This window comes from Scophthalmus maximus, chromosome 3, assembly GCF_022379125.1.
Source record: "Scophthalmus maximus strain ysfricsl-2021 chromosome 3, ASM2237912v1, whole genome shotgun sequence".
Taxonomy (NCBI): Eukaryota; Metazoa; Chordata; class Actinopteri; order Pleuronectiformes; family Scophthalmidae; genus Scophthalmus; species Scophthalmus maximus.
In genome coordinates this window covers 10,212,501-10,227,537 of record NC_061517.1, presented here as the reverse complement: position 1 = coordinate 10,227,537, position 15,037 = coordinate 10,212,501, and the positions used below count along the sequence as shown (strand labels likewise).

The 15,037-nt window shown below is 46.4% G+C and overlaps 1 protein-coding gene across 2 annotated transcripts in view; it reads left to right on the top strand.

Moving 5' to 3' along the window:
* The first annotated feature begins 787 nt into the window (after positions 1 to 787).
* LOC118317472 overlaps positions 788 to 15,037 on the top strand; it is a 35,533-nt gene continuing 21,283 nt past the window's right edge. Inside the window, exon 1 of one of the 2 annotated variants that reach the window (XM_035646200.2) lies at positions 788 to 1,277. The gene's annotated coding sequence lies outside the window, so the exon portion shown is untranslated. The remainder of the gene's footprint in view (positions 1,278 to 15,037) is intronic. The other variant, XM_035646199.2, reaches the window with a different exon arrangement.

Sequence of the window (15,037 nt, the reverse complement as noted above, 5' to 3'; positions counted from 1 at the left end):
AACCTAAATATAGATGTTGTGCAACACATTAAATGTTAGACTGACCTTGTGTGAGGTGATGAACGATAGGATGAGGCCTTAGATCCCACAAACCCTAAACAGGGGCATTTATTAACATACATTTACAATAACAAGGTAGTACAGCAACGAGCCAGAAATGAACAACAGGAGCTGGAACAAAGGGCAGCTTTATATAGTACTCACCTTTGGGTGCTACCAACAAACAGGGGTGCACAAGGTGACCTTTATACAAACATCTTTACATTGAAAAAACAATACAGTATCCGACAAAACAAATACTTATAAAAACACAAACCAGACAAAATTCATATTCAATATATCATAAACACATCATTAAAACTAACAAAACAAAACCGAAATTTTTTAGCCACCCCCTTTACATATTTCCTGCCAGTAAGGCCCCTCCCGGAACGATAGAGAGGACCTCGTTTCCCCGGGGACTCTTTTAATCGTGCACCCAGGGACCATTAAGCTCACAGGTAAACACCAGACAAGTTTGTTAAAGTTGTATTTTGTTTGTATTTTTGTTAAAAATGATTTTAACCTACAAAAAAACTTAAGGCTGTGCTGTTCTCTGCCACTGGTCGTTGCAGTGGCACTGAACCTACAAATAAAACAAAAACGTTTCTCAGTTTCATATGTGAGTGTTCAAAATGACTTTGCGCATTAACAGAAATAAGAATGGAGCTCGAGTAAAGTTCCCTTAACAGCTTTTCCTGTTTGATACTTTGGGTAAAAGCTCCTTAGCTTGATGCCGTCGAGATCTAATTCTCTTTGGATAAAATATGAATAATGGTGCCTGACATGTTTTATTTTGAAATCTATCGCCGGAAACTAAATTCGTCACCGTGTCTGTCTTGACGGTGGCTTGAGTCACATGGTGCCGCTGCCTCACCGAGAGCTGATGGAGCCAGATGAGGGAGGCAGGAGGAGGCGAGCCCCCTCCGGTTGCGCGTAAGCATCCCCTCAAATAGGAATCCGCTGCTGACACTTTGTGCTCCGCGCTCTGAGAGACGAACCTCTGAGAACCTCGACAATTACCGGCGGATTTCGTTGCGCATGCAGCGGTTAACCCCCCCTCCACCCTCATGTGATGTCCAAGAAGAAGAGCGAGGGGGGGCTGTGAGGAGGCTGTGAGGAGGCTGGAGCTGTCCAGAGAATGAGAGTGAGGATCGAGGCGCGCTGTCCCGGGAGAACTCATCCGAAGAGCTGGCCGCGAGACACCGGGATGCTGCTGTAACGCGCCGGGGGGGCCAGTGAGTACAACACACCCGACCTCTGTCTCTGTCGTGTGGGGGCCACTTTGATGACATGCTTTAAAAAAAAAAAATTGGGTGGTGGGGGGACGGACGGACGGGGACGGACGGACGGGGGGGGGGGGGGGTGCACCTCTTCATCGCCTCCCTCCGGATCGTGACCCACTCGATCCCACCTGTCTGATCAATCATTCATGAGCTTCCTAGTAAAGTGCAGCACAGCCGCTTGGTCAGTGAAGTGTGAAAGTTGCCATGTTAATTTGGAAATGGTGCCCCCCCCCCCCCCCCCCCCGACCCCCCGCCCACACCCGTAACTTAATGCATGCGCGCATGGAGGATTGACGCCGTGCGCTGCGGCGGCTGGGGACCGGGTGGTCCGCCCGTCGTGCTCCTTTAAAGTTTTGATTAGCGGGAACATGTGTTGCACGCTGCGGCCACAGTGTCACCGTGGGGCTAATCACGAAAGCCTTTGTCGGGGGTGGGGTGGGGGGGGGGGGGGTCGCCTATCAGAGGCATCCATCATTAATCCGCTGATGGCCTGGAGGGTGTATACGTGATGAGAGAAGAGGCATCAGTGCCTCTATGTTCACTATGTTCTCACAGCTGATGGTGTGCACCGACACGTCAAAGAGAAACACTGGCTTTTAATATCAATTTACATTTTTTAAATTTCCAAATTGATCAGTGTTTTTTTTAATTTTTTTTAACCAAAATATAAATTCTACCCACTGAGATGCAATATTCTCTTTGAAAAGCAAAAGCTGCCCACCTTGAGATGATCTGGTGTCCACGTGAATCAATAAGCAATATTAATCCTCACCGCAACTAAATCGTCTGATCCGCTCTGCAATGTTATTTCTTCCTCACCTGTAATAAGCCGCGGAGGGAAACGCTTCCTGTGCTGCTGAATGTGTGGGCGTGGGTGTGAGTGGAACTACGGCAGCCTCGGTGCATGTCGATGAATGAAGGCCACTTACTATGCACCAAGGGTTCCCATCTCCTGATGTGCGTGTGTGTTTGTGCGTGTGTGTGTGCGTGTGCGTGTGTACGTATTTCACCTCATTACACTCATTGTGTTGACTTAAGCAGGAGGGTCACCCCTGAGGCCCGTTCTCCTGCCTTATTGAGGAGCGATGCCCTGAATTACACCACACTCCTGCTGATTGCAGAGGCATCACGGGCACATTTCAGCCTACGTGTTCAATTCACCACTGCTATTTCAACTGAAGCGTCATGTATGGATGTGACATATATTTCCTGATACGTAATGTCATTATGTGCACTACACAATCACCAGTATGACGCTGCCCCCCCCCCCGCGTTCTTTTGAGAGGTGCTCCACTCTCTGATCTGGGCGTATTTCAAATTTGCGCTGAAGCTCCAGCTCTGGTTCGAATCCCAGGCAATTATGCTCCCGGTCTGCCCACGCACACTTTGTACAGGGGCTCCTCTATTCTTGGTTGTTCAACAAACTGACAAAAAAGAAAGAAGAGAGGGGAGAAAAAAGAACGAAAAAGAAACCCTCCCTCCCTTACAGCCCGTGCGCTGCATTTCTCCCGAGGCGTTCTCAATACTCACCCCGTGTATGTATTAAACATCAAGCATGTCGAACTGCAGGCGCGGGGCCGAGCACTTTAAGGCAGAGTCAGCCTTCTGTGGAGGGTGACAGAACAGTCAGCTGGCCCCCACAGGGCAGAGAACAATTCCTGCTGCTGATGCACCCAAGGCGACAGGACTGGAGCACCCCCCCCCCCCCCCCCCCCCCCCCCCCCCCCCCCCCTCATCCAGCCTCCATCCACCTTCATCTCATGAACACACCTGCACCACCACAGCGTCTTCCCTTTTTCGTCTGCAACATGTGCATGCGTACATATCTCAAATATGCAGACGTTTGGCCCAGGGATAATATTTACGAATCATAAATCATGACTGCTGTCAAACACAGCATTACAATACAATGCGCAATCCTCCCCAATCATGATTTCTTGTGCTCGCTGTCATACACTTCTGTTCTCTCTCTCTCACACACACACACACACACACACACTCACACACACACACACAATTGAATGTGGACAAATTCAACTGTTCTGCTATAAAGTTGACTTTCATGATGTTCAGTTTTTTGTTGAGACCCTTTTTAGAGCTTTTAATTAAATCATATACATTTTAGCAATGAGGTCGTAGTTAGTGACGGTGTCGTGCATGCGGCTGCATTATGTTTGAGAGGTTTTTCTAATATTCTGTGAGGAGGACAGAACAGTGAAGCAAGTGTTAGGGACGAAGTGATCGCATCCAGAATCAGTGGAAAAATGCACGTAGACGTGAACAGACGCAAATTATGACTCTACTTCAAGAACACAAAGAAAAAGAGGATTATATCGGAAAAAAATTCCTCAAGTTTCGCGAGGTTTGTTTTGTGGTCAGTCGGAGTTTTGGTTGTGACACCAATACAGGTGTAACGTCTCACTCACACAGTCCGCAGTGTACGTTGCTAGCTGGCAAATGTTCAGACACTGCGATGGCAGTTTTGGGTGAGTAAACAGTCACTGCACAAACACAGTATACACACACAGATTTGTGTGAATAAAGACACATGCTGAAATAGGCCTGAGAAAATTGTAGTTTGTTGAGTAGATTGAGAACAGTGGTGTGTGTGTAAAACAGAATGACAGTAAACTGCATCTAAGAGAAAATTGCAGTGAATAATGTTACTTAGAATAGTTTTTTTGAAGTGTAAATTTCAATGCACTTTTTGATTCACGGCTGGCTCGCAGCTCCTACAAAAACGACAAAGAGGAGGAAATTAATAATTGGACGAATCCTGCTGCTTTTGACCTTGCTATTGTTCTGATTAAACATGACAAGGGAAAATTTAAATTGACTGCATTGATTTAAATTCTCCCAAAAGCCTGAACAGTTATGCCAGTTTGTATAGGTGCGGGCTTTGTTTTGAAGAAGGCTGTAGGCCAATCGGAAAATGAGAATTAAGGTTTGATTGAAATCCTTTCAACCAAAAGTCACCAACAATCTGTCTCTTTTTTCACATCGGTTATCACAGTCACACACACACACACTTCTATAAGCTACCCCACTCACCAGCACACACACATACACTTTTCTCTTATAACCAATGCAATTCCTTCTCACACAAACTACCATGATATCACATATATGTACAGTATATATTTAATATAGAGAGAGCATATGATGGTGGGTCTCTAAGCGAGAATTATAGAGTTCATAAGAGAGACCAGAGCCCCGTAATTCAGTTATTGAGGCTTTTGATAAACGTCAGTCACTGTCTGTGACTCTCGGTTGTTTGTAAAAGGTGCACAAGTGTGACGCGACCTTCACAGATCACAGACTAAATGGTCCGGGAATCTTCAAAATGCGTATGCGGCGCGCGCGGGCGTGTGTGCGTGTGTGTGTGTGTGTGTGTCGGCCTTGTGCATGATAGCTCGGGGACCAGGGGGGAGCTCACATTGGCCAACCAGCCAGACAGATGTGCCCTTGCCCTGGACTCGGAGTGCGGGGGCCGCAAACTAGCCTGCCACCCACCATTAGTGCCGTGGATCCATGACCAAAGGGCTCAGGGCACCAAAACTCAATGTCTGCATGAAATGATCTCAATTATTAATGCTGTGTACAGGGCAATAAGAAGCATTGCTGAGGCTAAGGGAACGGAAATTGGCACGGAAGAAAGAAAGTGGAATAAATGATTGCAAGGAAAAGTTTTACACTATTGTGTAAATCTATAGTGAACTAAACATTGACAGTGAATACGTATAATAGGACATTTAAAAAAATCTCCATAGCAACTAGAGATCACGAGTTAGGGTGTAGCGGATTGGTGATGAAAAGAAAAAGGACACTGACCAGGTAGACCTTCATCTTTTTTCACCTGCGATTGTGTCGACTTTTTATACATTTAACACGCAGTTACACAGGATCCTCCTCGTTGATTGTTGATCGCACAGGGAGTTCAGTCTCCGTCATCTCAGTGTACACTGAATGCATGTCAGGCTGGGCACAGTCTTGCAGCAGGCTGCCATTAGAGCAGGAGCACTGTAATTCATAAGTATTGATTCATGTCTCAGCAGCATTACGGTATAATGCCCCCGAACACGACAAGAGCAAACCCGATAAAATAAAGCAGCAAAGCAAAAGCAGCATTTTACATAGATATGATGTTAAGTCCCCATTATGTCTAATGTGATCATATAATCACAATACAAGATTATTGAACAAAATGCTCGCTCTATCCGTCGCAGCACCATTATTATACGTGATAATCGACTCCATCCTCGTGAGTGGAGAGCAGACGTTCCTCTCCGCCGAAGCTCGTGCTTGGTGGTTTATTATCTCGATATTTACACTGGATTTTACTCTGCATTATTAGCAGACCCACAGGTCCTCATCGAGGGATCTGTTGTGGGGAAAATGAGCCCACTGGAATCGAATGTTACATTGTGCCTCCACTGACACCTGCAACCGATTTAGTAGATCGGTTTTTTTCTTCTTAAGTGCTTCTTATCAGCTGGATTTGGAAAGTCCCCAGCAGCAGTAAACACTGAGCAAATACCCCCTCAACGCCCACATCATATTTAGTATTACAGTGCTGTTAAAAATGTTAAAAATATGGTTTCCCACTTGTCATTTTACCATGGTCACTGCCACATTGTCCCTTTCCTTTCTAACTTTCAAGCAAACAGCTGCTATTGACGTTTAAAACCCCCGAAGGTGGTTACAGCCACAATGTCCAAAAAAAGTGTAATAGAACACGGAGATATTTGCGGGTGCACAGCATCGCTGGTTTAAGTAATGTTGAATCAGTCAAACTTTGAGTACATCACACTGTGACCTCGGTTTTCTGCTGCCGGCTGTTGGATCGTTCCACCCGGTGCTCGGTGCCTTGTAGCTACAGTTACAGTAGCGTGTACTCTTTATCCATGTGGAAAAGAGACCGCTTTGGGGTTTTTTATTCTAAAAGTTTAAGAGTTTGTCACTCTTTGTGGGCGGAGAAGTGTTTTTTTTTTTTATTCCAACAACAGTTTAATCTGTGCAAACAGAGCGAATCATCTGGGCCTCATTAGCGGAGGACGGGACACTCTTCCTTATCGCTGGCCTGCTTTGTGTTTCAAGTCTCTTGGATTGGCACGCTCGAACATTAAAAACACTGTCTGCTCTCTTGCTTTAAGGGAGGGATTACATAACCAGCACTCACGCTCCGAATTAGGCTGAGTGTCATATCGGCAGGGTGGTGGCAACAACAGGTGTGTTTCTTCAAAAATTCACCTGACGAAGCAAGAGAACTCCCGCTATCAACCAGCAAACACAGTCGCTGTTAGTGATGCCTATCAGACGGAGATGTTTTAAAGCGTCAACGGACCACAATCGCATTCTCCAATTTCAACAAAGAACCTCAAGTTACGTCCAGTAGTATTCATTCGTAGGCTGGTCACTTACTGATCTAGTATTAAAAAAATGACCAACATTGCGTATTGTTTAAGTGCCGCAGTTCCCTCCACTCTCGTTTCTCCTCCTTCGCCTGCTTTTATTACCTCGGTCAACAGGATTCCCTTTTCTCTCGTGAGGTCGAGTTTGTTTGTGTCAATTTGACTTTTCCACGGTCTGCCATTTCTCTCTCCCCGGGGATAGGACGCGGTTCCATAGAGACGTCAAACCTCGTCCCGGTAGCCAAGAGAATAAAACGGTGAAAGCAAAGCTTATTGGGGACCAGTGTCACGTGATGGTGTTGTTGTGATGTCATCATGTGTCATCACAATGTGATTATAATAATACAGATAAAATGAAAACTCTCTTGTGAACAAATATTTCAGTAAGAAGTTACTAGAAAAGTGTGATAAAAGCATATTGTACAAAGTGTGATTTATGCAGTTCTTCAATCTTACCATTCCATGTGTTTTTGTACACTAATGTATTATTTATCAAGCTAGTCGTGTATTAGGACTGAGCACAGTAAGGTGCATGATACATAACTGAATGTTATGGGATTTTTTGTTTGTTAGGCAGTGTTTGTGTTTCTACACCTTCCAAAACCATCTGTCAACTGTGTGCAGTTTGCATTTGTGTGCAATCGGCAACCCAGTTCTGATAGAAACATGAATATGAACTGTCGCTCTTGTCTCTTCCTGTTCAAGACGCACACAGCCAGTGTAACCACAGCGTGGGCTGCCGGGCGAGTTCACCTTCGCGACAGTAGCTGTGTATTGATTCCCTTGACAGTCACACAGGTGTTTGGTGACGGAAGATCAGCCTCTGCACTCAAAGAGTGCGAGGACAGCGAGGCATGCACGCCGCCGACCGGTGCGTTTATTTATTCATTAACAGGCGGTTTGCTCCTCAGCTCGGCCTCAGAGGACCGTTTTCACCTGTTTCACCTCCTCAGGTTTTAGACAGCGATGCGTTTGGTATCAGATCTGTCTTGGGTGTGCAGGATCTCACAAATGCACACACACACACACACACACACACACACACACACACACACACACACACACACACACACACATTCATAAACTCCACCCAGTGCCTACTATGAATGAGCGAGACTGTTGGGACATTGAAAGCTGGTGGAAGAATGAAGGGTGGAGTCGAGGGCCCTGGGGACCGTGGCAAGGCAGATCCTATATTGATTGGTTTAGTAAGAGAATCCTCCGGCTTTAATGGCGCTGCTTAATAAGAGTGGCTCGTGGAAAGAGAGATCACATCAGCTGAGCTCCAGATGCTGCCTCGACTCCAAAGAATAGTTCACAGGAGAATCCAAACAAAAAGCAAGGGAGGGCTAATCCAGGCTAGATTATGGTTTTCTGGCTGGCGGCAAACTAGTTGGCTTGATATTTTTTCTCTGTGAGGTCAGCTCAGCATTTGAAAAGTCAAATAAAAGCCATGAACTTTCGTCACAGGGCAAAATATGTTGAGCACACATTCAGAGGTGTGGTGATCTTTCCATATCAACCCCCCCATGCTGCCAAACTATGTGTGTCGTAGAAGGATCACACAACATGAATCTTGAAGTGGAGTTGTGTGCTTGTCGCGAGGGTGGATGTTGTGGTTTATGCATTGGCCTTTTTTTTCTCCTTTATTTTTTGCTTCACACACCCTATCTGTCTGTCTTGGTGTTAAATCAGGAGCCTGGCTTCACAGAAACACTGAGCTATTTTAGGAGGCAGCAGTTTAGTGAGGAAGTGAACTGACACATTTGGGGTTGATATTTCTCAGTGCCTGAAAACCTTGAAAATGTCTTTATTTAGTTCTTTTGCTCCCCCGACACCTTGCAGATTGCACGTAGCTTCCATCAGATAATGGATATAGCTGCGGAGGCAGGCAGCGCATCAAATCAAAGCCTAAAGATATGAAACCACATTGCTGACAATTACTATTTTACCTTTTCCTTTTTAGCAAAAGGACATTTTTAATCAGGAGAACTGACATCTCTGTATCCAGACCATTTTAATTCCTGTGTGTCAGACGTCAAAAAAACTATTGTTGTTTGTCATCGTTTGATATTTTAATACATAGATTTCTAAATTCGAGGATGGTGTGTGTGTGTGTGTGTGTGTGTGTGTGTGTGTGTGTGCGCGTGTGTGTGTTATTGAGAGAAGGGCTGGGGCTATTTTGGGCTGTTTTTGCTGATTTAATTTTATTATTTATGTATTCACCTCCACATGAAAGAGAGCTGACGTCCCAAGTGGTCTCTCTCTCTCACAACACTTTCTGTCTTTTAAGCACACACACACACACACACACACACGCACACAAATCCATATATATATTTAGCCATTCACTTCTGTTTTATGTGAATACCCACAATTACTTTCAACACTTTCTTTTGTATAATATTTGATTATATCCTACTTTATTTTGTAGTACATTAGATGGGATCTATGCACCTCCACCCTCCCTCCATCAGAAATGATCTGAAGACCCAGTGTTATCTGATACCTGTGTGTGTATGTGTGTGTGTGCGCGCGTGCGTGTGCATGGGTGTGTGCATGGGTGTGGTTTGTTGCATTTGCATGTGTTTACACTTGTTTAATGAAAGCACCCACTGTGTTTGTCCGTTTCATTCACACATCTGATCGATGGCAAGCTGGATCTGTCAGCGTGGTCGCTGTCATGGAATCTCTGTAATCCCAATTAACCAAGCTGTGCCCGAACCCAATTAGCCGAGCCCCTGCACTACGTTAACGTGATTCACGCCGTCGCACACGTCCTTCTTCGCTGGCAGCGGACACAGTGAGGCCAGCAGGGCAAACACCAAGTGAGATTGCCACTTGTGTTATTTTCTTTCAATACTGAGCATCAATGCCTGTAAAATATTCATGTTATATATTTTTTGCCACTTTCATGTCTTTCTCATTGTTATCAAAGCACTGTTATCAAAGCACTGAGAGAATTCACATAAACATTTGGACCACATGCTTTGCACAAATGAATCCAAGGGCTCTCTCTTCTCCCCATGTTGGACATTCCTGTCCCTTTTTATCTACCTTTAATTTTGCCTCACCAAGACAGTCGTGAAATGAATTAATGATGTTGCTGTGAATGGACGACTGCTACCTCATAAACTTTCACATATGAGGTATATGACTTTCCAACTTAGAATACCCTGAAGGAAACCTTGACATGAGTGGTTATGAAAATGTGCCCACAGTGTCATGTCAGGTAATCCAGTCATTACGTGGTTAATATGTTCATAAAAAAATTAGAGCAGCGGTTGACAAGTAAAAAACAAAATAAATCTAAAATCACAAAATCAAAATATCTAAATGTGTGAAGAAGAAGGCCTGTCTTTACCTTTAATTTTGCACATCTGTGCAGCGTTTGCTTTAACAAAGCAAGGATCCTCATTCCCGAAACACACACATAGAGTACTCATACACAGCAGTGACGTCATTCACTTTTTTTTTTACAAAGATTAAAACCCCATGGCCTCAAAATACACAACATAAAGAGAAATAATGGACTATGTGTATAACTCGAGGTTGCTGCAATGGCAATTGGGCAATATTGTCTGAAAGGCATAGCAGCAGTACCATATCCAGGTCTAACAATACATCCATGCTGCATGTCAGCTTCCTATTAACACAAGGAATGAGTGCCTGATGTGGGGGTATATGTTTTCAGGCAGGTTAGTAGGGACAGAGATTATTTCTGATATTGGATTGACATGGACGAAGAGGACGGCAGGTCGTATAAAACAATGATATTCTGACGAATAAAAGTCACAGATTTGAGCTTTAAACATTGAATATCATTTTCAGTCTTGCGGCAGGCATTTTAATTGGATCGTATTAGTCATCTGTGACTTTTCTACAGTGTCAGCGGTTGCGAGTAGTGTTATGGATGAGCAGGAGTTGTAACTCAGCAGTTGATGCGCAGGAGTGGAGGTGTAAAGGTAGGTGGCCTTGGACAAGACGTGCAAAGAAAGGCAGCGTGACTCACCAAGAGAGGAGCACGCTCACTCCATTGAGAGCAACCCACAGAGCTTCTCTCTCCTCTGTCTCCTCTCCATCTGTGCTGCTATGTGGGAATGTCAGGGAGAGAGCGAGAGTGATGGCAAACATGCATGTAGGTTAACGTTTGAGAATTCACCTGCCGTAATGGTTTTTCCACGAGCCGCCAGTGCTCAGGCTGACCTGGCTTTTAAGGCTGAATCAAATCGATGTCTTCTCCGTCTGAGGCTTTGACGAGCGGGGCGGCCTCCCTCTATGTCTGCACGGCCACGATAACACTTGCGCAATGGGCACTAGCCACCTTTCAAATGGAAATTTAATATCCGGCATAAATTGGACACAGTCATCGGGAAGGTACTTAGCACTGGGCAGTGAATGGGAGATTGTGGCGCGGCGGTCGAGGGGTGTGCCTGCCGCGCTTTGGCCTTGTCGTGTCAGAGCTTAGCTTTTACAGAGCAGTGGGGGGTTCGCGTGGCGCTTTCGTCGGGGTCTGCAAAAACGTACACACTCAAAACAGAAACAGTTGCACATTGACGCATGTAAGACTGGATGCAAGCTTGCAAGTGCAGAGAGTGACTCACCCAAAACCACAGGGGCGTATGCCACAGACGGTGTGCTAACTAGCAGCATGCACTCATCGCAGTGCCGTTCTTCCTGTGTCTGTCCTCTCTCTCTCTCTCACTCCACATCTCCTCTTCCTCCTACCCCACATCGGCTCGCATGCAAACACACACGAACACCTGGAGAAACTCAGGCTAAGGGGGTGTGGATTCATAAACTGCTGACATAGAAAACGAGCGCTGGGATCAGATTGAGTAGTGGCTCGATCCTGTGAAAGCCCCAGGGAATGGTTCGAAATACATCACTCCTCGAGTCTGCCTGTCCTGGAGATTAAAGTGGAGGGACGTGCGTGTGAATTCGTATTTGTGTGCATGTGTGTGTGATCGGTCAAAATGAGACAGCGAAGTTCGTCCGTTGCGTGTGTTTTCTGTGAATTGCATGTACATAATATACAGTCTTATGTGTCTGTGGGAGCGTTACCAAAGATGAAGCTGATGAAAAGAGCCACTGGGTCGGGTGTGGTGTGGTAAATGGAAGTGACGACATGTGTAACTGGCTCCAATTGGCTCTCCGGAGTCGTCCTCGGGGAAAGAAGGGCAGAGGCACAAGCGCAGATAGGCTGCCGCCGACAAAGAGTTATGTGTTTGTCCTACATGTGCACGTTTTTCACTTCTTTTTAAGTCAAAGACTGATGTCGGGAAAAGGCAACAAATGTGCTAAATGTGCAGATGTAGAAATATCCTTCGGAGTGTGTTTTGATCTATGTGTCATGGGCGAGTGTTTGTGTGCGCGTGTGCAGGTCAAATTTGCATGGGGGCAAATCATTTGTGTGCGAAGATTCGTCTTTGTTTACATGTACGTGTGCGCGCGCGTGTGTGTGTGTGTGTGTGTGTGTGTGTGAACATGATGTCTGTTTCTGCAGGCTAAGTGTGTGTGTGTGTGTGTGTGCGCGCAGCGTGTTTGTTCAAGACTTCCTGGGACTCCATATGGTGTCAGGGGTGATAAATGTGCTCTAGGGGCAGCGCTCAGCAGCTGTTTGTGGACTCTCAGCAGCACACACTGAGTCATGGCCTTCACAGTTTGCTGTGTAAAGGTCTGTGGCTAAGTGGACCTCCACCCATAAAGCCACTACAAACCCCACGATGCACCCACTACCCAAGCCACCACCACGTTCACATATCATACCTCTCCTGTCTCCTGTCCCTCATGGCTCGTCTTTTTTCACTTTTTGTGGAAAAGGTAAATGTCATTTTATCAATTGCAGACTCCAAATGTTGTGTTTTTAGTTTCAGACCACACGAGCAAGACTACACAAGTTGCCTAACACGCTTTCCCTGTGCACAACAGTTGAACGCCGCAGTTTTCTATTTTGCCGGTGTATCAATTTCTTCTTCTTTTTTTTCATAACCGTTTATTGAGCCAAAGAGGAATGGAAGGTGCACAGTTGGCACAGAGGGAAGATAGGGGAAGTAATTCCTTCCCCCTTCTCCTTCTGCTCTTTGATCCTCACCTCCCGAGTCTTATCTCTCTGATTGCCATGTTTGTGACAGCTCCTTTTTCCTTCTTCCCCCCTCGCCTCTTCCCGTCTGCGCGGCGTGGCATGTCAGCAGCAGTGCAACACTCAGGCGCGCACATAGACACATGGAAGACGCACTCCGAGCGAGACACACCCTCCCCCTTCCTCGCAGAGGTAAAGTGAGTGCACCAGCATCCGCGATTAATAATTGAGTTATCTGGCTCCGCGCAGAAATAGCAATCTCCCTCACACAAGTGTGAAAACATCGCTCGCCACCCGGGACCGGGGAGCTGGCGCTGCCATGTGGGTCTACACGTGTACGCGCGCGTCTCTGTTTGCATTCACATATGTCTGAGTCTGTAATCCTCAAGTGAGCAGCATATTGAGTTTGTGACTTTTATGCTTTTTAAAAAATGAGAGTTTGACTCGATGCAAAAATACCCCCTTGAAAAGTCGAGACATTTGTGAATTAAAAACGGAGGGGTCGCCCTCTGGTCCCCTCCTGCTGTGATTGTGATCCCTGTAGGCTGCCAGAAATGTTTTGAGGGAGCATGTGACTCTGGGATGCTTCCGAGTCGGTCTTGAGCAACAGAAATATATAGTTTTTTGATTGCAATACACAGCCTGGAGCACAGAGTGTGTCTTGTCTATATTGAGTTAGTTCATGAGGTGCAGCTGTACGATCCAACACAATGGGCCTGCGGTGAATCCTGTACTTGTGGTGCTTCTATGTCGTGTTGATTCAAAAACGTTGTCCCTTTTGTGGCCATGGCTAGTTGTGATGTTGTATTTCATTACTGAAAGGTGTTTTGTCCATCTACAGTTCCATGGAATCAGTGCAGTGACTCTGTTTACATAGTGCTACCGTGTCTTGAGGTGTAAAATAAAACAATTTCTGACAGTTTTCCCGTCAAATGTGTAGTGCTTCTTTGATATGAAATGGATTGAAAAAAAATTGCCAATGCCGCATAAAGAGGGAGACCTATTTTGTTTGTCTCCTCGCACCTCCGGAGATCATCGCAGCTCTTTTAATCCTCGTAACTGGCTGTGTCGGTAGAGCTCTAGCGTTCCGTCTGTCTCGGCGTGGACTGACCCGATGTCGGTCGGCTACGCGAGGCCCCGTCATAGACACCCTCGGTGTGGGGGGCGACTCCCGGGAGCCCCTCTGAAGCAGTCGAGATGGTGACACGACAAAGCCGAGGGAGCGGGATCACAGCAAACTGACAAATAAGGCCGAATCTGACAGGCGAATCCTCAGAGCAGCGCCACACTCTGACAGATCCTTCTGGCAAGGGCGCGCAAGCGAGCGAGCCAACGCCCCTCGCATCATTCATGAATGCTATTTCATAACACTACAGTAGGAGTGATAACACAGCAAGGCGGCGTGAAATGATGAACCGAACACCTCGTGTCAGATATGACACGGACATGTATTATTGTACAGTATTAGCGTAAATTGAGGTTTAATTGGTGAGGTGTAAAGTCACAGGTAGCCTGTTCGTCCTCCGTGCAGTGCAGTAACGTGGGTCTGGGGGTAGACACTACCAGCTGTTCGCTCTAAAAGCTCAGAGCTCTGTTGTGGGGAGACGGCGGCAGATTAAAAAGCAATCCTACTGATCCAGCCCACACACTTACCGACCCACTCCCCTCCCCTCCTCGTACACACACACACACACATCCGTCGTAGTGAAGAGGTGCGGCTACGAGTGACCACTTTATCTTCCGCCGGGCCGTAATGTTGGAGAGATCGGGTCGGTACGTGTGACAGCCTGCCGCCATAATAGGCAACAAAACCTGGGAAAAGGGCGAGGGGATGAGGCGGAGGCTGAACGTGCGTGGGGTTAGATCTGGGGCAGGCTGTCCCCTGATGGACAGCTTCAACAGCTGCCCGCGTGGATGTGCTCGACTGGAGGCGATGCTGGGATGATCGTGACATTATCACGACACTTGTAGACAGTAAGAGAGGATGCAAAAGCATGCTACGCACAAAAAACAAAGCAAAAATGGTGATACCGGGCATCATCGTGCGGCTATATGACAGCGTTTGCCCGAGCTTGACAGCGTTGCTCGCACTGGCATTTACACTGACTGCGGCGCGCGCGACTGAAATTCAGCGACGGCGTGCCGTTTGGTTTCGGGCTAAAGCAAAGTGAGCTTCAGGCCCGAGGTCTTCGCTCCCTCTGTGTGTTTGACGAGGGTTA